The sequence below is a fragment of the Dipodomys spectabilis genome, unplaced genomic scaffold (genome assembly GCF_019054845.1).
Source record: "Dipodomys spectabilis isolate Male_0828 unplaced genomic scaffold, ASM1905484v1 ptg000032l, whole genome shotgun sequence".
Taxonomy (NCBI): Eukaryota; Metazoa; Chordata; class Mammalia; order Rodentia; family Heteromyidae; genus Dipodomys; species Dipodomys spectabilis.
This window is the reverse complement of record NW_024870709.1, coordinates 6,941,670-6,966,161: the sequence shown is the minus strand read 5'-3', so window position 1 is coordinate 6,966,161 and position 24,492 is coordinate 6,941,670.

Genomic DNA, 24,492 nt, shown 5'->3' with positions numbered 1-24,492 from the left:
ATTCTAGAAAAGATAGGCGACTTAACCACATTCCTGAGTCTAATGCAGGCAGAGCATAGAACTGTATGTAAACGCTAAAAAAATAAATAAATAGTTCATCTCCTTTGTATTTGAGCAAACTGCTGTGTAAATTTTCTGGGCATGCATGACTGAGTTTCAATCCAGGAACTTTGTCATAAAATCCAACAACTTTGTCAGCACCAAGTTGTTACAGATTTCGCATAGCCTGTTTATCGCAATGCATTAATAAATTCTTTCCATTATGAATTTAAAACATAATTAAACATTGATAGTCATTATCAGGACTAAACACATGGTATATGCATTTCTGCTGGTAAAGTCAGCTCCTGGGCTATAAGGAAGATAAAAGGCAAAGAACAAACAAATGAGGAGTTGACATCCAAGTGCTGGCTGAAAATATTCCATTTAGAATTGGCTGGGTATCTGAGAGTTGCAGGCCTAGGATGCTACTTTTGAGTGACAGCAACAGCTGGTTGAGATTTGGTGGACAAAGAGAATGATGAATGAAATCAAGGTTTGATGTGGAGTGGGATATGGGGAAGAAACATAATTTGTTCCATTTTTTTCAAGGAAGGGGAGAATAGCTTCTGAATTCTATGCACACTTTTTTATTCTGTCCAATAAATTTCTTTATTGTAGTCTTTCATTTATTTTCTGTGAGATTTATCTCCAGCTCATAAACTTTTGAATTGTCCCTAAGTGTATACAGTTCATCTGGATGGATATTTTGTTTTCTTTTAAATAGTTATAGGTAATGAGAAAAAAGATACTATTTGCATTTATTTTCTCATTTCAGGTGAAAACCACAAAGGAAATATCTGGATGAATATTGCTTAAATTGTTCAGAATGTATTTTTGTAATGAAATCCAATTATTTTGTAACTAGTTTGTGCATAATTATGCACATATGTGTTAAGACAAAACACAAAATGAATAATTATCAAGAAAGCTGAAATGGAATATCTAGGCCATTATTTTAGATGGAGACTAAGACAAAGAAGTAGAAAGTATGAAATGTTTGCCATTGCATTACCTAACAATCTCCAGCCATATGTTTTTATAAGTAAGGTATTTATTTGGCAAAAAACCACAGATAGTTGTGTGTTTTTTGCACATCAATATTCATCATACTTAAGGATGCAAAAATTTTAATTATTAAAGGGCTACCATTTGAAGTTGGTAGTAAAGTTGATCACTTTCAGGGCATGGAGGCATGGCTTAGTTGGAAAAGTGCCAGCCAATGAGCAAAAGCTTCAGATACAGAGTTCAAGTTTAAGTTTAGAACAAAACAATTATATATAAATATATATATATATTTCATCAATTTGCCTGTGTAGACTAGATTGTAAAATTGCAGCCCTAAGGCCCCAGAACTATGTCCAGAGCATGAGGAAATAATTTAACAAAACACAGACTTCAAGAAAAGAACAAGAACAAAAACCAGACCCAAACAGAAAACAATACCTCATACATATGAACTTGCAAAAATTGTAAGCAATGTAGGTAGGACAGGTGCTAGGCAACACTACACACACACAGAAGCTGAGGTGTGGCTGCACTGGTAGTGTACTTACTTGCCTAAGAAGTTCAAGCTCTTAAACCTTGCTGCCATTAAGAGGAAGAAGTAAAGAAAAAAAATAATACAAAAGTTAAGTCACTAGAGTACAGTTTACTTAGCATGGAAATTTGAGATTATTATGGATTTTTATTTCACTACTTGAAATACAGAGGACTACAAATGTTTAATTAAGCCATCTGAACTTTAAGTGTACTGTTTTATAAAGACTTGCTTTTCATTTCTTGGTGACTCAAAATATAAAATTTTAGACTCATATTATTCTCTAAAATTTCCTAGATGGTTGGAAAGCTGTGGGATACTTTTATTATTAATTTACTTGCCCAGAAGTGTTTGAATATTGCAAAACAAAAACAAAAAGAACCTTATGTATATCCATGCTTAGAATTTTTAACATGTTGCTTGTTTTGTTGTCTCAAGGTATGGTAGCAGAACAACAGTGATAGCAGTGGCTCGCACTGTAATCCTAGCTACTCAGGAAATTGAGATGAGAGAATCAGAGGTTGGGTCCATCCCAGTCAGAAAAGTCTGTGAGACTCTTACCTCCAACTAACCAGAATAGAGGAAAAAGATGTGCAGCTCAACTGACAGGGTGATAGCCTTGAGCAAAAATGAGACTGGGTACCATTACAGAGACAGAAACAAAACAGATTTAAAAAAACTTATGAGTATTCTAGGTACACTTAAAAGCTAGAGATACAATGATAAATATAAAAGAAACAGAGAAAGCTGGTTAGTTTGAACATATTTACACATGTAAAGAAAATCAGGAGGAAGACATCATGGACTGGGTACCAACACTGAAATAGAGATGAAATGCTGAAGAATGGTTTCAAGCCATAGTAGGTTTACCAACATAAGAATACTAATCCAATATCTCAATGCTGTCCTCCCCCCAGTTAGAATGGCTATAATCAATAACTAATAACAACAGATCCTGGCAGGGATGTGGTCAGAAGGGAACTCTATTGCATTGTTGGTGAGAGTGTAAATTTGTTCAACCACTTTGGAAAGTAGTATGGCGGTTCCTCAAAAGACTCCACATAGAGCTCCTCTATGACCCAGCAGTCCCACTTTGGGGCATTTACCTGAATGATCATAAACAAGACCATACTAAAGCTACCAGCACGACTATGTTTATTGCAACATTATTTACCATAGCTAAGATATGGAACCAACCCAGATGCCCCTCAGTAGATGAATGGATCAAGAAAATGTGGTTTAGAAACACATGGAATTCTATTCCTCCATCAGAAAGAATGACATTGCCCCAGTTGTAAGGAAATGGAAGGACTTGGAAAAAATGATATTAAGTGAAGTAAGCCAGGCCCAAAGAAACAAAGGTCCCATGGTTTCCCTTATTTGCAATAACTAGTATATGTCTGAGACAAGCAGAAACGGTCAGATAAGTTGATGTTAGACGAAATGAACCCCAAGATAAGGACTCAAATGGTTTTCTTTCTTGTTTTGTTTCTAACATATTTATAAGATGATTTCTTTGTTGCTTTGTATGTCCCTCCCCCCTTGGTTAACCCCTGTTTTGACTGTATTTGATGTTGGTATAATTTGGGGAGGGGAAGAGAAAAACAAATTGTTTAAAGGGGGATACAGGTGGACCCATTGCAACAATGAGATGTACAAGGCGTTATGTTGAAAAACGAACTTTACAACTTTGGTGCGGGGGTGGGGGTGGGGGGCGTGGAGGGGTTGGGGAGGGGGGAGGAGGGAAGGGAGATGGGAAGGGATGGGAAGGGGAAACAAAGGAGGAGACAACAATGCTTGATAAAAAATGTACCCATTACCTTGCTCATGTAATTGTAATAATCCCTCTGTACAATATTTTCACAAAGTATAAGTCGTTATGTAGAAAACGAGCTTTACAACTTTGGTGGGGGGGGGGAGGAGGGTTAGGTGGGGGGGGGATAGGATGGGAAGGGGAAACAAAGGAGGAGGCTACAATGCTTGATAAGAAATGTACTCACTATCTTGCCCATGTAATTGTAATCCTTCTGTACAGTATTTTTACAATGAAAAGAAAAAAGAAAAAAAAAAGAATACTATCCATTAGTGCCATGTAAAACCATAGATAAGTAAACATGCGAGAATGAGGTTAGGCCTACTGGTTTAATCAACATGACCCCATCTTAGATGTGAAATGTGAGCCACACTGTTGCTTGGCTATTTATCGCATCTTGAGAGAAACAAACATTTGAAGAAAACATTTTAAAGGGTGGAAGGTTTGGAGTTCAAACTAGATTTGATGAAGTTTATGCAATGGATGCTTTCTTCATTGATCTTCCATAAGAACTAGAAAACAGTGCTATTTTTTTAGATTATACATACATCTGTTTTATAGATATTATTCTTTTACCAAAATATATTAAATAAATCTTCTCACTTTTTAATAATTTCTAATGAGCAAAACCACATGTATTTATTTCCAGCCTCTACTTCTCATAAAAAAAGATGAAAAATATTACATAAAAAATAGATTCCTAATTGGTGGTATAAAGCAAAATGTTAGGACTATAAAATTGATACAGATTTTTTTAATATCCAAAAACCACAAAAAATCTTGGAAAGGGGTTATATCTTATTTGGAATTGATATTACCAGATTCCTTGCTCATAAATACCCTTTAATAGACCTTGCAAGAATATTTATCATTTGCTATTAGAATTTAGAGTAATTTGTTGATAAATATATAACCAATGATCTTATTATATTGTATTTATTCAAGAACAAAAAGGTAAAATTTGATATTGAAATTTAGGCATTCTCTAAATTAATATTTTGGAATTAAATTTACATTTCAAGTCCAAATATATAACATATAGCACAAGCATAGTGTCCTTAGTTAAATTTGGTTTCTTTTATCAACCCAGACTCAGAAGTAAACAAAAATGCTATTTTTTATTTCTCTATTATATTGAAAGTATAATTTGAGGTGCACTTGTATTCTAATTTAGTAGCTATTTGTATGATTACTTAAATAGACTGAATACATTTTTAAGAATTATCAAATGTATATATGTTAGTGTATATCTTTTTCCTAGCAAAATTTTTAAAAATTCAATCATGAATTTGAAAATGAAGACAAACTGGCACAGTTTTATTTATGTAAACAACTTTTAGATTTGTTTCAATTTAGCTGAGCTTATATTCAGCAACAAGCAAGTTAAATGCATAAAATACCAGCAAGGTCAATTGTCTAAAATTCAGAGACAGCAACACATCAGAATAGTGTTATATCAGACTGTTTAGCTAAAAATTAAAAACAAACAAACAAAACCAACAAAACCTGTGCACCAATGGCTCATGCACATAGTCCTAGCTACTCAGGAGGCTGAGCTCCTTTAGGATCACGGTTCAAAGCTAACCCAGGCAGGAAACTCTGTGAGATTCTTATTGTCAATAAGCCACTCACAAAACCAAAAGTGGCACTGTGGCTCAAGTGGTAGAGCCTTATCCTTGAGCTGAATAGCTGAGGGACAGTGCCCAGGCCCAGAATTCAAGCCCTACCACCACCACCAACAAAAACCCGTTAATTTGAAAAGTAGTTCATTTGGCTCACTGTTATGGTGATTTCAGTGCATAGTGTGGACACTGATTTGATTGTGACAAATACCTGTTGGGAGATGGGTCCACAAAGCTGGAGAATTTCTTGCTATAGAAGAAGCCACAAAGGGTTTGATTCACTGATCTGCTCAGCCATGTACAACTACTCTGTGGAGACTTCCATCTAGAACACCAGCATCAACACACTGAAGACACAGTGAACTCTCCCTAGCATCTCCTAAGAGACAATTTTATACTCATATCATATCAGCCAACACCATATTGCGTTTAGCATTGGTCTGTCATGGATAAGTTTAACTTACTCTCTATCAATATTTTAATCAAAGTAGAATATGGATTGTACAGTCAGAGTCAAGATTTTAAAAAAAAAAGGTCCAAGTGAGCAATTTTATGCATGTGTATATACGATTATGTGCATGAAAGTGTACATAAGTGCACATTTTAACATTCTAATTTACTGTTATATTTTTAGTGTTTTCACATGTAATATGACATTCATAAAGTAAAAAACACTACAATATGTAGTAATTGCAGGAGCATTACAAATGCATATGCCTTCATCCAATAATTCCAACAAACATAAATTAGCAAAGGAAAACAAATATAAGATGAAATCTCAAGGAACATACATGTTGGGATCAAAAGGATCTATTTGGATTCTTTTGTGATTCTACAAGTCACTTAACCTCCTGGAGTTTTTCTTTTCTCACATGGATAGCAAATACCTCTTGGAGTTCTTGACAGACTGTAAATCTCAGAAAGTAGATGGCACCTAGGTGTGAGTATCTAATCTGTCTTTAGTGGCCTTGTTAAAAATTCAGATAATGAAGCATGTTTAATGCACAGGCACGATGTTATTATTTCTGGATATCTTACTTTGTTATTTAAGACTTGTCATTAACTAATCTGTTGTGCAACATGTTTTAATCCTATGCCTCCCGTGACATTAATGAGGCTTGCTACTGTACCTCTAAAACACTGGGCCTGGTAGTTAAACTGCCTGTTTATTTCATGGATAACATTTGAATAGGTATATATTATAATCAATGAATATTCTGGAAAAAAGAGAGTAGGTCACATTTTGATAACTGATTATAAAAAATGCAAATATGTGTTTGCAAATAAATCTATTTTATCAATACATATTCAGAGAATACTTGTTTGGACTGTGGACTTCTATTGTCATCCTGCAATAACAATAGAAAATTAAATCTAGGTGAAAATATTTTTACCTAGAAAGTACTTAACATAAATTTAAAAAAAATTCAAAATCATTAAGTGTTTGAAGTTTCAATGGTTCTTTCTAATGAGAAACAATATAATGTTGTTGAATGGTTTACCTCAAACAGTTACAAAATTTGAATATAAATGTTCATTTTGTCTTTATTTAATATTTAGAATTCTTCTAAAATTGTTCAAGTAGAATTTCTTGACACCTACTTAATTATAGTAATCTGTCATTAAATTTTCTTTTCTTTTTTTTTTTGGGGGGGGGGGGGGCGGTCGTGGGGCCTGAACTCTGGGCCTGGGCTCTGTCCCTCAGCTCTTGAGTTCAAGGGTAGCTCTCTACCACTTAAGCCACAGTGCTACTTCTGGCTTTTTTCTTTTTGCTTATGTGATGCTGAGGAATTGAACCCAGGGCCTCATGCATGAAAGACAAGCACTCTACCACTGAGCCACCTTCCCAGCCCTGCCATTAAATTTTAATAAAAGAAACTGTATATTTATGTTCTGGAATAATAGTTTTAAAAGTCAAAGTAATTCAATGCAATGTCTATATATTAATAATGGTAGAAATTTAATTTTTTAAATTTAAATCAAGGATTTTGTACTTTAGAGATTCCAAGAATTGGCATTGATATTTAAATGTAGGTATGCATATAATTTAAAAATAAGACAATTATTTTAAATTTTTGCACAAAAGTTATTATTAAAACACATAATCTCAGTGTTCAATATTTTTTCATACAGTACATTTTTTTAACTAAGATAAGGTAAGCATTTCCTCTTTAGTACTTGTCTTAAACATTGTGGTTTGTTCTGGTTTTAATTTTCTTATCTTTGTTTTGAGATATTCCTTACAACATACTTGTTGTACAAATTTTAAATGTAATATTTTATTCAAGTTTCCAAAGTACCCCAAACAAATTTACCTCGCTATCACTCTCTCTCATACCCGTCCTCACATCTTAAAACAACTTCTAAGACTTTTATTGTTCTATATTCATCAAGGATTGTAAAGTAGACCATACTCATTTTCGTTCATCTCTGTTGGCTTTACCCCTTTCCAATACCAAGAGAACCTGTTTTAATTTACTGTCACTCATTTTTATTACTTCAATATTTAGTGCATTACTTATGCAGAGGAATTTCATTACTATACTTCAGACATGCATGTATTATCTTTTAGTGCTATTAACCTCCTCTGTTGTTCTCTCTTTCACCATCCCTCTACTGTTCAACAGTTTTCAGTGAGGTTTCTTATGTCATTAATTTTTTTTTCCTTAACCTCAAATTTGATACATGGATTAAGAAGTAAAGTTAGTGAGTAAATCTAGGGAAAAAAAACTAGAAGAAAAAATTATGTCATCGGGATCATTTAATATTCCTTTTCATTATATACATTATATACATTAATGGCAGAGAAGAACAATAAAATCTAGTCAGATAAAAACTAGTTTATTACAGAATGTGAATCTCACTGAGGTACTACTAGGAAAAGAAAAAAAAAGACAGAAGTGAATATATAATAGTAACATAAAGAACTTCAATTGAAACTGTTGTTACATAAAATGTAGGTACAGAAAGAAAAATAGGTTCCTGGACAGGGCTGAGCTAATAAGAGGATGAATAAGATTGAAAGAATTATTTTTTTACAACTATAAAGGAAGAATCGGGAATCTGTTGAAACATTTTGGGGAAGAGAAGAGGAAAAGGGAGAGTGGGTAAGGGGGTGAGGTTGATTGGAGTATATTACAAAATGTGTACAAATATAACTGTGGCATCTCCATACATAATTTAAAAATCCTAATAATATAAACTAATAAAATAAAAAGAAATTTTCTTAATCTTATCACTAAAGCACATCTTCAATAACTATATCCTCAGTGAATACATACACACACACACACACAGGTATAAATTTTTTGCACAAGAAACTATTTTTAGGAATAGTTCTAGTTTTCCTTTCCTCAACTGCATTTTCCAGGGACTTCTGTGATTTTACATAGGATGTTGATCCAATCTATATATGATCCTAGTGATTCATATTAATTATTCACTCACATCAGCAGTAGGGGTGGTGTTCCTTTTACTCAACTATCACTTCTAGCTGTGATTTAAATTGCTAACTATGGTACTTTACTCATACCATCTTTTCCATAACCATGACATCACTGGATTGTGATTTAAAAAGACGAACAAGCATCAAAAACAAAAACAAACAAGAAATCAGAAATGAGTAATAATGTGCCTGTTGGAAGGAATAAAGTATAATTACTCATAGTACATCAGCCCCCAACTGACATCAGAACCACATTTTGTACCTAATATAGAAAGAATGCAAGTCATTTTCATCAAGCAATCAAGTGAATATCATCAAACTATTGTTTGATTGAATATCCACTCTTTACTAGTCTTCAAAGACACACTATACTAGTGTGTCATATTATTATCACTGGTAAGGTGCCCTGTTGTGCCACACTACTTAAACTAAATCAACCAAAGAAACTATTCCCTCCCTCCTCATCTTAAAACAAACAAACAAACAACAACAACTAAATTCTGTCTTGTCTGTACTGTCAAGTTGCACCTGATGACCATAAATTGAATGGGAAAATCCTGATAGTCTTTAGATACCAGGTTATGACCAAGCATCCAATTGCTGCTATATCGTGGGAGTCCTGAGTTAGTAGTCACAGAAACCATTTTTAAATAATTCTTATTCCATTCCTGGGCAACTTTGGAGGCTTTTGTATCCTTTAAGGTACTTACCTTTTATATTTCAGAATTTATAGCATGAATCATTCACTGGATGAAGAGTGCAGTGAGAATTCTTGGCTGAGTACGCAAAGATATTAATTCTATCTGTGATTTCCACTGGGCCTTCTTTTTTCTTTTTTGAAGAATTTTTTTTAACTTCCATTTATACCTTTATTCTAAAAATGTTATAAAGTAGGGCAGCCTTTTTCTTGCTATGTTAAAAATTATTCAAAATCCTATAGTGTTTGATTTTAAATTTTTCCTGAGGGGCTGGGAAGGTGGCTCAGTGGTAGAGCGCTTGCCTTGAATGCCTGAGGCCTTGGATTTGATTCCTCAGCACCACATAAGCAGAAACAGTAGAAAGTGGTGCTATGGCTCAAGTGGTAGAGCGCTGGCCTTGAGCTGAAGAGCTGAGGGACAGTGCCCCACGACCACCCCCTCCCCCCAAAAAAAAAGAATGCTTAAATTTTTCCTGACAGGTTCAGTTTTAGGGGCCTATTTGTGGTCAGTCTATGTGCTACTAGAGGTAGTGGAAAGCTCAAGGCAAGATTGTGAGATCTTGTCCATAGTTCATTGCCCTTAAAAATAAAAAAAAACTAATCGATTAAAAATAAACTAATACATAAATTTTGGGAAAAATACATTTAAGAATAAAATTGAGAATAAATTCTAAGCATTCTAAAAAAAGAATGTGGAAATTGGGGATATGTCGCTAATGAGATTGAAACTGTTCTCTCTCTCTGTCTCTCTTTCTCTGTCTCTCTCTGTCTCTTTCTCTCTGTCTCTCTGTCTCTCTCTGTCTCTGTATCTCTCTCTCTCTCTCTCTTTCTCCCACTCTCTCCTATGTTCTAGCCACTATGAAAGAAGCAGTTCCTCCCTTCATGACCCATTCTAAATTCAACACTGAAAACAGAATAGAAAATAGAGAATGGATTGAGACCTCTGAAACTATTAATTAAAATAAGCCCCCACAATTTGTTTAGCCAGTCACAGAAAGCTGATTCTTATAGAATCTCCCTATTTATTTATTTATTTATTGCAGTATTGATGTTTGCACTTATGGCCTCACGCCGTCTAGGTAGGCACTCTACCAACTGAATCATATGTTAAGACGTTATACGGTGGGGTTACAGTTACATGAGTAAGGCAATGAGTACATTACTTGTGGATCATTGATACCCCATTGTTAACCCTTCCCTTCCTTGTTGTCCCACTATCCTTTCCCTCCCCTACCTCCCACCCACCTACCCCCCTTCCCCCACCCTTCTCCACACAAAGTTGTGAGGAATATTTCCAATAAACTATCCTGTGGGTATCCTTGTTGCAGTGGGTCATCCTGTGTCCTTGTTTCAGCATTTTGTTATCCCCTTCCCCTTCCCAGATTAGGCATACGTATATTCAAGATACAAGGTATCAAAATTGAGTACAGTGACAACAGGGAATATGCCATAGGGGAAAGAACATACAAAGGAAACAACAACAGCAACTAAAAATAAGACTTAAAGAGAGACTTCTCTAAAGAGGAAATAAGAATGACCAGTAGACACATGAAGAAATACTCAACTTATCTGGCCATAAAATAAATGCAAATCCAAACAACATTGACATTCCACCTCACCCCAGTTAGAATGGCTATAATAAAAAAAAAAAAATCTAGTAATGACAGATGTTGGAAATGAAGTGGTTAAAAGAGAACACTAATGCATTGTTGGTGGGAGTGTAAACTTTTTCAGCCACTCTGGAAAGCAGTATAGAAGTTCCTCCAAAGACTCCACATAGAGCTCCCCTATGACCCAGCAATCCTACTTTTGGGCATTTACCCAAACAATCACAAACAAGGCCACACTAAAGCTAGCAGCACAACTATGCTTATGGCAGCAGGAACCAACCCAGATGTGCCTCATTAGATGAGTGGATAAAGAAAAGGTGATATACATATGTATGAATTCTGTTTCCATCAGAAAGAATGACACTGCCCAATTTGTAAGGAAATGGAAGACTTGGAAAAATTCATATTAAGTGAAGTTATCCAGTCCCAAAGAAATTTAGGTCCCATGGTTTCCCTTATTTGCAATAATTAGTATAAATATAGGATGATCTTAACAGATGAGCCAAAAAGCTCAAAACACATGCACAAATAATCATATAAGATGATGCTAAGTGAAATGAACCCCAAGATACAGACACAAGAAGTTTGTCTTTATTGTTATTGTTCTTTAGTTTAAGGTAGAGTCTTGTGTTCTTTTGTTTGTCTCCTAGAACCATTTCCTAACCTTACATAAATCTTCTTTTACTAACTTCAAATACTCTGGCACAAGATGAAGAAGCAATTATTTTTTTTACTTCACTATTTTTTTTGTCTAAAGTCTATCCTTGTTGAGGAAGACATGTCTCAGGCCAAATGGAAATGAGAGGTAAAGTTTCCGTAATCCCTCATACACTCTTATGGAAAGCTGCTTTTGTATTTGAACAGTTATTATGGCACAAACATTGACACAGGCCTCCAGGATTCAAATCTCCTCTATGTTGATTATGCAAATGAACTTTGCCTTGCCATCTGCCTGCCTAAGATATCAAGTTAACTGGTAAGCTCTGTGATCTTGTAACCGATTCCTAGGTATAAAATGTAAATGGTTTCCCCATCTACTCTTATTCATGAAGAGACATACCATCAAGGCACTAATGGCTCATGTAAGCCACTCATGGTTGGAGAGCTGATTCCTCCCTCCTCTAGACCAAGTCTCTGCCCAGTATACCTGCTACCTAAGCAACTGACACACCTGGAGGAGGACAAATATGCATCAACTGAGTTCACAACTGAATCGGATATGGCCACACCTTTCTCCCACCTGGCCACAACTCCCTTTACCTCCCAAGCCTTCTCCAGTCCCTACCCTAGATAAGGCTTGGCCAGACTCCCTCTTTTCCAGTCATATGAAGTGCCAACTTGGCCTGGTGTCTGCCAGTCCGTTAAATAAACCTATTCCTTACCTGAATACCACATTCGTGGTGTTGTTCTTACTCTGCAGCCTCTTTAAACACCCAACGTCTTACACATGTAATACTAGCTACTCAGGAGAAAGATCTGAGGATAATAATTCAGGAAAGTCTGTGACACTCAGCTCCAATTAACCACCAGAAAACCCTAAGTGGCGCTGTGGCTCAAATTGATAGAGCAGTGACCAGCACCACCACAACAAAGCACTTCACGCACTTCATTTCTCTGCTCTTACAGACAGAAGAGCAACATCTCTTTTGTGAAAGGTTTGAACTGTGTCACTCCAAAGCTCCCAGTCATTTTATTACTTGCCAAGTAGTAATTTTCTTTTGTAAAACATTTCATTTTTGTTAAGTAGTCTACAAAGAGGTTACAGTTTCTTAGGTCGGGCTATGGGTACCATGCTTCCTGATCAATGTCACCTCTTCCAACATTAAGTACACAAAAATCTAATAAACACTTTTGGTCTGCTAACAAGAGGAGGCCTGCATTCATGGCTTTAGAACAGCCTTCCACTTGCTGAACTTATTGGTTAATTAAAACTAAAAATAAATTTAACATTTTAGTAACGACTTAATTTTTTTACTACAATTATAAAATCAGAGGAAAGTTCATAAAGGTCAGGAAAATCATGAGCTCTTGAAAACACAAAGGGACATTGGCTGCTGTGTTTTATTATTAGTTTTGCTCTTACCTTTACTTTAGTTTTGTTAGTTATTTCTTTGCAATCCTAGCAGGTTAGGTAACAACAATGAAAATGTCTTTTATTTTCCACTCTTATTAGTTGAAACAGATTATTTAACTTAATATTTGAACTTACTAAAAAAAAAAACAAAAACCTGTATTTTAGAATTTTTATAAGGATATTTCATGAGCAACTCTAAGTTTTACTGGAATGATGTCAAGAACTGAGCAAAAAGTAAGGTAGGACATTACAACAGTTTAAATAATAAATAATAATCAACTAAAATTAAGTTATTGGCCCTATAATGCATACTTATATCTCCAGTGTTGATAATTTAATCAGTTTCATTAACCAAAATATTCTGATATAATCAAGATGTGGCTAAATTCTTGAACAGGACCCTGGATTTGTGGACTTGTTAAAAAGTAATTGAAGTTAGGCTCTGGTTGCTCATGCCTGTAGTCCTAGCTAATCCTGAGGTGGAGATCTGAGGATTGTGGTTCAAAACAAGCTGGGCAGAAAAGTCCACAAGATTTGTATGTCCAATAAAATGACTCAAAAAAAGCTGGAAATGACACTGTGGAGTAGACCTTGAGCACAGAGAGGCTAAAATCCACAAAACATTGAAAAGACTCAAATCTTTGCCTAGCTGGACAAAGAAGATCATTTCATCTTAAATTTGAACGAGGACATTTGGGACACTATGGTGATTATGTTTATGTGCTGCTAACTTGATCGCTTTATTTTACCCCATTGGCTGGTATCCAAAAACATCATTAGTATTAAATGAGTCTACATCCTAAGTACCACCAAGGTTACACATTAATGAAGGCAGTTAGATAGAATGCTACCTGGTAAACAAAATTTATTATCTGAGGTTATGTTATGTCAGGCCATTTTATTATTCACAGGTCCTTTATATCTTTCACTTTTATTGGAATTTTACTCTGACTTAAAATGCTGAATGTTTTCATTTTACTGTTTCAGAAGATTATATATGTATTTACCATTACACAAATGACTAGACTGAGGAGAGTTTGAATGCATTTTATAAACCTCCATTTTCTCAAAACATGTCAGGAGCATACAGGAAGCCTACTTGTCTTCAGGATGTAGTTAAAATCGTTATTTAATACTGTGAGAAATTTTGTTTTTATGAGAAAAAATTTAAAAACAGGAAAATATTAGTGCTGCTTTTACAGAGGAAAATTGATCTTGGAGTAATGAAAACTTAATTTTCTCTCATTTTACATTTACATTTTCTCCCCAATAAATAAAATGATAACACTAATTGCCTAGGCTATAAGGATATATTCGTAGAATTATATGTTTAATTGCATATGAAAAAACGATTATGTCTATTTACATAAATAATTATTAATTAAGAATTTGTTTGGAATATGAAATCTTTATAATGTCTATTATTTTTCTGAATATTTTTAAACATCTAGAAAATTTACTAATATATAGATGATAGTAAAAGTTTATTTTACTTAAATAGAGATAGTCAAACTGATGAGGACACTAAAATTAAATTAGCAGTTTGGGAAATTTTCTCTAGGCTAATGCATTCAGCATAAGTAAAAGTCAGTTGCTACTTTGAATACTCACATAAATTTAGTTTTCTTGCATAAAATGTAAGTGTAGAGTATCTTTGACATTAATAGAGTGGGAAGAGCAATATTCTGTAAACTTCTTGCTTCCTCTCACCTACTATCAGTATTACTACCGACCAAGAGGTAAGACAAGAATGATACTGTTTGTAATTACATGCTAACCTTTAGACTAAATAAGGAACACCTTCCAGAGGTATTCGTAATTAGATACTAAATGCTTTTAAAAAGTCATCAACAAGATTTGTTACATTGTGTATTATACAATATAATTTGAATTCTCAACTAGATCACAAACAATTAGATAGTGTTCTCAGTAACAACTGACTACATTACTACAGTGTTCATTTCTTGGTGGGTTATCATTGTAACTATTTTGATAGTGAAGTTATTCTTAAAAAGATTGTTCTTTAAAAGGTTTAAAAAGAACTATGATGTTTCCATTCTTTCTTCCTTAATAAAATTTCTGGAAATATGGTCACATTTTTAATCACTAAAAACAAATTATTCTGGAATCTCTTTGCTCATATTTTTTGCAACCTCAGTGTCTGGTTTTTTTGTGTGTTTTTTTTTTTTTCCTATATCCTTCCTAAATATTTTTGTATCAATTAATTAATATATGAGTAAAATTATGAGGGTATTGGACGATACTGAATTTTAATATACTTGTTAGCATGTTGTGGAACAGAAGTATAGTTTTAAATGCTTCATGTTTCATAGTTAGTTTCTGTATGTCCATTTTCTTAATGTTGAATTTGAGTTAATATGTTTAGCTTCAGGTCACATTAGGTGGCATTTACTGATTTATTTGTAAAAATCAGGATTAGGTATGTGTAAAAAAAACTTCAGTGTTGGTTTGAAAACACATTTATGTTTAACATTTTCTCAGTGTGTGTGAGAATTGTGTGTGTGTATGTGTATGTGAGTGTGTTTCTAAGAATGCTCAGAATATAATTTCCCCAGTTGATTAGATTTGATTGCACTTTGACCATTCTAGATTAGATCTGTGTACCTATCTGATTACTTTTCTGGCAACTTATGTTATTGCTATATATAGCCCACATTCAAAAATGGATTGATTTGATTGAGTTGAAAAGGATTATTATACAAATATACCCCTTGTTAAATGATGTTTGCTTTTCCAGCATAGCAAGTTTCCTGAATAATCAGGACATGAGATTATCATCAGTCAGATTTATGTATGTCATCTCAATAATCTAATTGTTGCAATCATCCTTCTGAAATGCTAGTGAAGATGAGAACTGAAGTCACTCAAAATTATGTACGACTTAACACACTGTATTGACCTTAAGTAGATAGATTGAATAGTTCATCTAAACAGAGAGATTTCCCACATAAAACACAGGATACAAAGTCTTTAATTATTTGTAAATTATATATTGAAAGAATTGGAAGATTTCTTGAAATAAATAGCAGTTATGGTCTTGTTCTTTCATCTGAACTTGTTATAAAAATCAATGTATTTAGTTTTACTTTTTTCCAGTTAGGTGTATATAAATTCATTTGCTTTTGGTTTAAAAAATATGCTCCTATTTCATACTGTGAAATTAAGAAAAAAAAATTGGCACAGTTTTAAACAGCCAGCACATTATACCCATTGACTATCCAGCTATTAAAATAATTTAAATTCTAAAAAATAATGTGCAACTTTATTCTCTATGAGTTTTATAATTTTGTCATTTTTCTTCATGTTTCCCTTATAGTGATAGAAAGATCTGTGAAGTAAAAAAGGAAATAGATGGTTTATAACATACCTAATTAATTATAACCTTTATATATAAATGAGCTGCAAAGGAACAACAAAATAATTCAGAACTAATGACAGAAAATGACTGTCAAAGCAATAATGATTCCTAAGAAACAATAACTAGAAGAAACCATTGCTTGCAAGTAGGAACCAAGTTTTATAAATAGGGAATATCTGTGTGTATTCTTTTTGGTTGTTGTTGTTGGTCTTGGGTTTGAACGCTGGGCCCCGGGTGCTGTCCCTGAGCTCTTCAGCTCAAGGCAAGTGCTCTGCCACTTGAGCCACAGCACCACTTCCCTGTGTGCATTCTTTATCACAGGCATGTTCAAAGAAAACTGGTTTTCTGAGTGTTAGATGATGCTGGGATGCCATCAGAAAGTTACAGAAGGGAATGTGCCAGTGGATGAAGCTATAGTGAAGCTGTGAGGTAAAAGACTTGCTAATGGGGCCCAAGAAAATGGAGGAAACTAGAAAATGCTATCCCCTATTCTCCTTCAACTCTCTCCCTACCACCTGACTCATAGAATGTAATAAAAGATGAGCAGGAAAGGGAATTAGAGAAATGTACTTAACAGTGTCTGCCTAGCAGCATAGTGGGTATATGTCTAGAAATTTGAATTTGGAACAGCCAGACTAGTACACAGCTTTTTCCCTATTACAGGAAAGAAATATTACATCAAATAATCACAGATAGTACCATATTTATATTGTTCAAATGAGGTAAAAATAAAATCAGTAACAACAACCTTCCCTTATTCTTTTAAGTTCTACAGCCGAGTCCCTAAAAAGTAAATCAAAAAAAGACAAGTTAATAAGATGAAAAGTACAATTTATTACTGTGTATTGCACATTTCCAAGTGGGAGAAACTCAGTGAAGATCTGTCACAAAGATTTTTCTTTTCATGTTGATTCTGGGCTAGTAAAATCTAGCATCATCTCTGCCAATTAAAAGCCTAAGAACTGCTCTACTTTCCCTGCTACAAGAAAGGGAAACCTCCTTAAAAGTGAAATTTATATCCTATTTTTTGTTTTTGTTATTGTTAAATGAGGGACAGATAAAGGAGAGAAAAAGTATCTGATATTTCTTGTCTTTAGCCATGAATTCTATGAGACAGTAAGAATTACAACCTTCATGTGTTTCACATATGAAAGAACTTGCATATTTGTATATATTAAGGAATTTCGATTATTTTATATATGTTTTTATTGTAAAAATACTGTACAGAGGGATTACAATTGCATGAGTAAGGTAATAAGTAAATTTTCTATGGAGCATTGTTATCTCCTTCTTTGTTTTTCCTCTACTATCTCTTCCCTCCCCCACCTCCCAATCTCCTCTCTCCACAACCCCCATTCCTCCCTTCCCCCATAGTTGTAAAGTTCTTTTTCAACACGTACTCCTCTCTTCCCCCAGTTGTAAAGTTCTTTTTCAACATAGTGTTTTGTACATCACATTGTTACAACATATCAACCTGTATCCTTATTTAAGCATTTTATTCTTTCCCTTCCCCTCTCCAAGTTATATTAAAAAAATGTATATACAGATGCAGGGCACTGGAAGCAAATACAGTGAAAGCAGGGGTTATACCATGGGGGAAGATCATACAAAAAAAAATCACATAGTACATTATAAATATGTTAAAAACAATAGCAAGAAGGAAAAACCCACTTGTGTCCCTATCTTGGGGTTCATTTCACTTAGAATCATCTTATCTGGCATATGTACATAGCTATTGACCTTCTCTGCTTGTCCTAGACATATACTAGTTATTGCAAATAAGGGAAACCATAGGACATATGTTTCTTTGGGCCTGGCTTACTTCCTTAATATCATTTTTTCCAATTCTTTCTATTTCCTAACAAATGAGGCAGTGTGATTTTTTCTGATGGAGGCATAAAATCCCATTATATAAATATATTTATATATATATATATTTATATTTATATATATAAACATTTTCTTGATCCATTCATCTACTGAGGGGCTTCTGGGTTGGTTCTATACCTTAGCTATGGTGAATAATGCTGAGATAAACATAGTTGTGCTGGTAGCTTTAGTATGACCTTTTTAGTGATCATTTGGGTAAATGCCCAAAAGTGGGATTGCTGGGTCATAAGGAAGCTTTACATGGAGTCTTTTGAAAAGCCTCTATACTGCTCTCCAAAGTCCTTGACCAAGTTTACACTCCCACCAACAATGCAATAGGGTTCCATTTTGGCCACATCCACTCCAGCATCTGTTGTTATTAGATTTCTTGATTATAGCCATTCTAACTGGGGTGAGGTGGAATCTCAATGTTGTTTTGACTTGCATTTCTTTTATGGCTAGAGAAGTTGAGTATTTTTTATGTGTCTATTGGTCATTCTTATTTCCTCTTCAGAGAAGTTTCTCTTTAAGTCTTTAGCCCACTTATTTATCGAGCAGTTCTTGTTTTGAGGATTTGTTCTTGGGGGATTTAACTTTTAAGTTCTGAGTATATTTTACATATGAGACCCTTGTCTATTTTATGGCTAGTGAAGATATTCTCCCAATCCATAGGTTTTCTATTGATCTTGCTAGCTATGTCCTTTGCCATGCAGAAGGTCTGCAGTTTCATGTTTTCCCTGCTTATAACTTTCATTAAAATTTAAGGTAAGGTGTTATTTCATTGTAAATTCCATTAATCATTATTTTTAGTTTTGTTCTCTTAAGTTGAGCAATATGATAGTTTAAAATTATTGTATTACTCCTGTTTACGAGAATGTAATACTTATTAAATAGGTACTTTTTAGCTGATTTCATTACAATCAATTTTTTTTCAGTGTTTCAAAACATTTGTCTACTCCTTTCTTAATTTATCTGGACTGGACTTAACTATACCTAGCTTATCTCTGATCCTAATGCTTATTCATTAAATCAATGCTTTTTCTGGGTATTTATGCTACCAAAATTTTTCACCACTTTGATGACTTGCATTTTTATTATTCTTTGTGTTTATGATATTGTATTAATTTTATACTTAGCATTTTTTAGTGTCTCAGCAAATGATTGTTTGTATGGTTAAATGATATTTTATTATTAATTCACATGGAGACCTCAAGCCGAGCTGAATAATTGTGGTTTGTATTTGGTTCAAGGAATCTCATTGGACATTTTCCTAAGAAAAATAAGCTACTCCAATTGCAACTGTGAGGAATAATAATACCTCCAGTAATAGGAAATAAATATGAGTTGAAAATAGTGAGTACATTATTTACTGATACACGGTGGAAATCCTTACAAAAAAAGGATAATTTCCTCTAGGATATGGATCTCACTCCCAAGAGCTCTTAAGAAAGTAAGTCAGCGGAAGAGATCCATTTTGCCCAAGTTACTGCTTCTCCCCCCATGAAGCCTGTGCTATTTTCTCATGGTTGACTACCTTGCTGAAACATTAGACAACACTGGCCCCACCTCTGTTCGAAACTTCTTTGGGAGCTGAGAGCTTCACCTTTACCAAGGTTCAGATTCTCCCTCAGTTCAAGCTTACTATTTGCCTTCCCTTCCCAAATATTTCTTCAACTCTAATTTCTATCTCAAAGTCTACATTCAAAGGTCTGGGTCTATTTTTACAATTTTCATCAATAGCCATGTGGTTAAAGTCAACTTTGTTTTTAAATTTGTGATTATTTGACAGTCTAGTTCTTTTGAATTGTTACACAGCGATTCTTCAGAAATTCCTACTTGTGCTTACATTTAGCAATGTGAAAACACTTCAGGATTATAGCTACTCAATTGTGATTCCACCTCTTCATAATACTCTAGAATTAAATCATCTCTCTATAGGACTCCACAAAAGAGCATTTATTTATTCAGATTTGCCAAAGTCTGTGATGTGTAACATATTTTACCCTGGATTCAAGACACTTCTCAATGAACGTTTTCCTATGCATGTTAAGTAATTTCTATTCTTTGTGAGCCTGTGTCTTTATCTGAGTATTAGATAGAGGGTTATAAGGACTATTATGGTGGAATATAAAGGACCCTCAAATGCAGCTGTGCGGAAGACTTGGTTCCTAACTGATAGATTCAGTTATTGACACAGATTACAGAACAAAGTCTTTATTTTTATCAGTAGATAAATCAAGTGTTGGATTTGTCATTTGAGGGCATTTGAGAGAGGTGGTAGGAGGTGGGGTCTAGGGGGAGAAGAGTCATCGCATGGGACATGTCTCTACCCATTTCTATCTACTCCCAGGCTCCCATAAGGTTACAAACCTGCCCCTGGTGTTCCACATTGCCTAAGTCTCTTGCCAGAAATTTTTGACAGTGGGGACAAAACTAAATCTCTGCTTTTTAAAAACGATATCTGTCAGGTATTTTATTACACTGATCAAAGGCCTAACATATAAACTAAGAAGCTAATAAATATGGAGAAAGATAATCAATTTCATTGCTTATTAAAAGTCAATTTAAAAAGTAAGCTAAATATTTTCTAGTTCTCCCATTCTGAAAAAATAGAAATGAATTGTCTAATATAATGTGGAGTATGTGTGTTTGTATGTATACACATATGTATATATATATATAAAATATTCATGATATAAATGGTTAAAGGATTTGTGAGTGCCAAAAGTGCCTTCTAATAATATGTCATGGTTTCTGTGTTAGCAGTGTCTAAAAAGCAGTCCAGCCTGAACTGGTTGTACAAGGAGTTTTCCTCCTATGTCCATATATGCAAATAATACATTATGACCTTATTTACCCCCTTTTTCTCTCTCCCTCTTCTCCTCTCCCCACTTCTCAAATCAACTTCAACACATTTATTGTTCTAGGTTCACAGATTAGTGTGTAATATCTGGACTATACTTGTCTTACTTCAAACTTTCTGAATGTTCTCCTCTTAGAAAGTTCCTCAATTAATGAAGTCATCTTTATCCTTAAAAACTCATTCCAGTTATTGACTTTCTATCATCTTCCCATAGTCCCTGACTCATCCTTCTTCATGCACTAAAGATCATTACTAATACTTCTATTATCACACTTAACATTGTGTGGCAATGGTTTGTTTATACTGTACCGCTTTAATAGAGCAGTGTTTAAGTATGCAAGCATTTTGGTACACAGTATAAACAAAATTGCTTCATAAAATTGGTTAAAATGAGCATTTGATTATATGGTGACATCCCAATTGTAGTACAATCAGAGCAATTCTATGTCATGACATGGAGATTTACAGATGATACAAGCTCTATTTCTTTGTGTTGTTTTCTTGGCAGCAATCATACTGAACAGGCAATTTAAAGAAAACTCAGCTAATGTTCTTGACAGATATTTAACCTTATGAAAGGAAATCACGTATCCAGGACTTCAGTATTTTCATTTCAGTGACATTTAATGTGGAAATAAGTCCATTATCCTCAGATCCTCTGGTTCAAATTTAAGCTCATTCCTCAAGTTATTTTCAAGTAGCATTAAATAAAAATATGAGGATTTCAAAAGCAGAATATTGGTTTTGAGTGTGGGTAGTGCTGGAATTTGAGTTCAGGCCTTTGTGTTTCCTAACCATAAGCATTACCAGTTGGGTCACACTTGTAGCCTTTCTTTCCTTCAGTTATTTCTCAGAAAGATTATCACATTTTTATCCTGGAACCAGCATCAGACTAAGATCCTCCTTATTATGTTCCCTAACTAGCTGTGATTACAGACGTGTACCAGCACACCTGGCATGTTGATGAAATGGGCATGGAGAAGTCACTATAATTTAATAGTATCTGCAAACACTTTTCTGAAAGATTTTAGGCTGTTTTCTATAAAAGAAATATATTAAACAGGAATATATTTTCCAAGGCTCTAAGGTGACCTATGATATGTAAATAAGTTCATGTGACTGTATTACCTTTGTCCTGGCTGTTTGGTCATTATGAGTGATGAAACCCCATCTCTTCAGAACACACTGTTTTGTCTAAATCTCAAAGTTATGGCTGATGCAGATGTCAATGAGAGAATTACCTCACATCCTTCTGTACATATTGTTTTCCAAAAATAAAATACTCATACACATTTTTCTCTCTTCACAGCAGATTATCCTGTCTTCTGTATCAGTTATAATTTACTCTTTCTTTTTTTTATTGTGAAAATATTGTACAGAGGGTTTACAATTACATGGGCAAGGTAATGAGTGTATTTCTTTTTGGGGGGGGGGGTGGAGGGGTCTGGTCGTGGGCCTGAACTCTGGGCCTGGGCGCTGTCCCTCAGCTCTTCAGCTCAAGGCTAGCGCTCTACCGCTTGAGCCACAGCGCCACTTCTGGCTTTTTTCTTTTTGCTTATGTGGTGCTGAGGAATCGAACCCAGAGCCTCAGGCATGCAAGGCAAGCGTTCTACCAATGAGCCACCTTCCCAGCCCATGAGTGCATTTCTGATCCAGCATTGTTGCCTCCTCCTTTGTTTCCCCTTACCATCCCTTCCCATTTCCCCACCCTCCCACCAAAGTTGTAAAAGTTCATTTTTTGACATAACATCTTGTACATCTCATTGCTGCAATGGGTCCACCAGTATCCCTATTTAAACAATTTCTTTTTTCCCTTCTCCTCCACAAATTATACCAACATCAAATACAGTCAAAACAGGGGTTATACCGTGGGAGAGGGACATACAAAGCAACAAAGAAATCATCTTATAAATATGTTAGAAACAATAGCAAGAAAGAAAAACCATTTGAGTCCTTATATTGGGGTTCATTTCACCTAACATCAACTTATCTGACCATTTCTGCTTGTCTCAGACATATACTAGTAATTGCAAATAAGGGAAACCATGGGACCTATGTTTCTTTGGGCCTGCTTACTTCACTTAATATCATTTTTTCCAAGTCTTTCCATTTCCTAACAAATGGAGCAATGTCATTTTTTCTGATGGAGGCATAGAATTTGTTTAATTTACTCTTTAGCCACTAGCTCATAGACCACCCTTGTTTGCTATCATTTTGCATTGAACTCTTGACAAACCCAAAACAGCCAACCATAAACAGCAAGTGCAACAGATTCTATTCTCCTGTTAAGGATTTTCCCCAGACATCTCACAGGTTAGCAAGTTAAGCCTTTGATTGCTAGAAAAATGAAATGAGGGACTCCCAAGTATATGGTTCACACTTTTAGCAAATAATAGTCAATGTTGTCAAATATCTGAAAACCAAGTCTCTGAAAAGCACAAGTGTAAGAGATGTGATTTACGTGCAGTGGTTACCAATTTCTGTGCTGTGAAATCTCTCTTAGCACAGTAAGTGAGCTGCCACGAATGTGATGCCTCCATACTCAAAATTGGAAAGAAACATTCCACCCCAGTATTTTGTTTATTTTTTCTATATGTTAATTAAATAGTCAAGCTAAGTTCAGAACAATGAAAGTTAATTTTTTAAAACTTGGTACTTTTCCTAATACTTCAATGTCCCCCACACACATTATAAATACCCTCCTAATGCAACTAGGAATATCCATGTAATAAGGTTTGTCTTTGTCACAGTTGCTCTGGTGTCCAGGGTATGACCAAGTGATATATAACTGCATCAGTAAAATTCCCACAAGACTTTTGCTTGTGTATTCCACCCTGACTTCCTTTGTGTGTGTGTGTGTGTGTGTGTGTGTGTGTGTGTGTGTGTGTGTGAAAATACCGTACAGAGGGGTTACAATTACATGGGCAAGGTAATGAGTACATTTCTTATCAAGCATTGTAGCCTCCTCCTCTGTTTCCCCTTACCATCCCTTCCCATCCTCCCCCCCCCCCACCCACCCAAACCTCTCCCACCCCCACCAAGTTGCAAAGTTAATTTTCGACATAACTACTTGTACATCTCATTGTTGCAATTGGTCCTCCTGTATCCCTAGTTAAACGATTTGTTTTTTCCCTTCCCCTCCACAAATTATACCAACATCAAATATAGTGAAAGCAGGGGTTATACCGTGGGGGAGGGACAAACCAGCACAACTATATTTATTACAGCCTTATTTACCATAGGTAAGATATGGAACCAACCCAGATGCCCCTCAGTAGATGAATGGATCAAGAAAATGTGGTCTATAAACACAATGGAATTCTATGCCTCCATCAGAAAGAAAGACATTGCCCCATTTGATAGGAAATGGAAAGACTTGGAAAAAAATATATTAAGTGAAGTAAGCCAGGCCCAAAGAAACAAAGGTCCCATGATTTCCCTTATTTGCAATAACTAGTAGATGTCTGAGTCATGACTACATTTCATATCAAGTGTTGTTCCCTCCTCCTTTGTTTCCCCTTCCCATCACTTTCCATCTCCC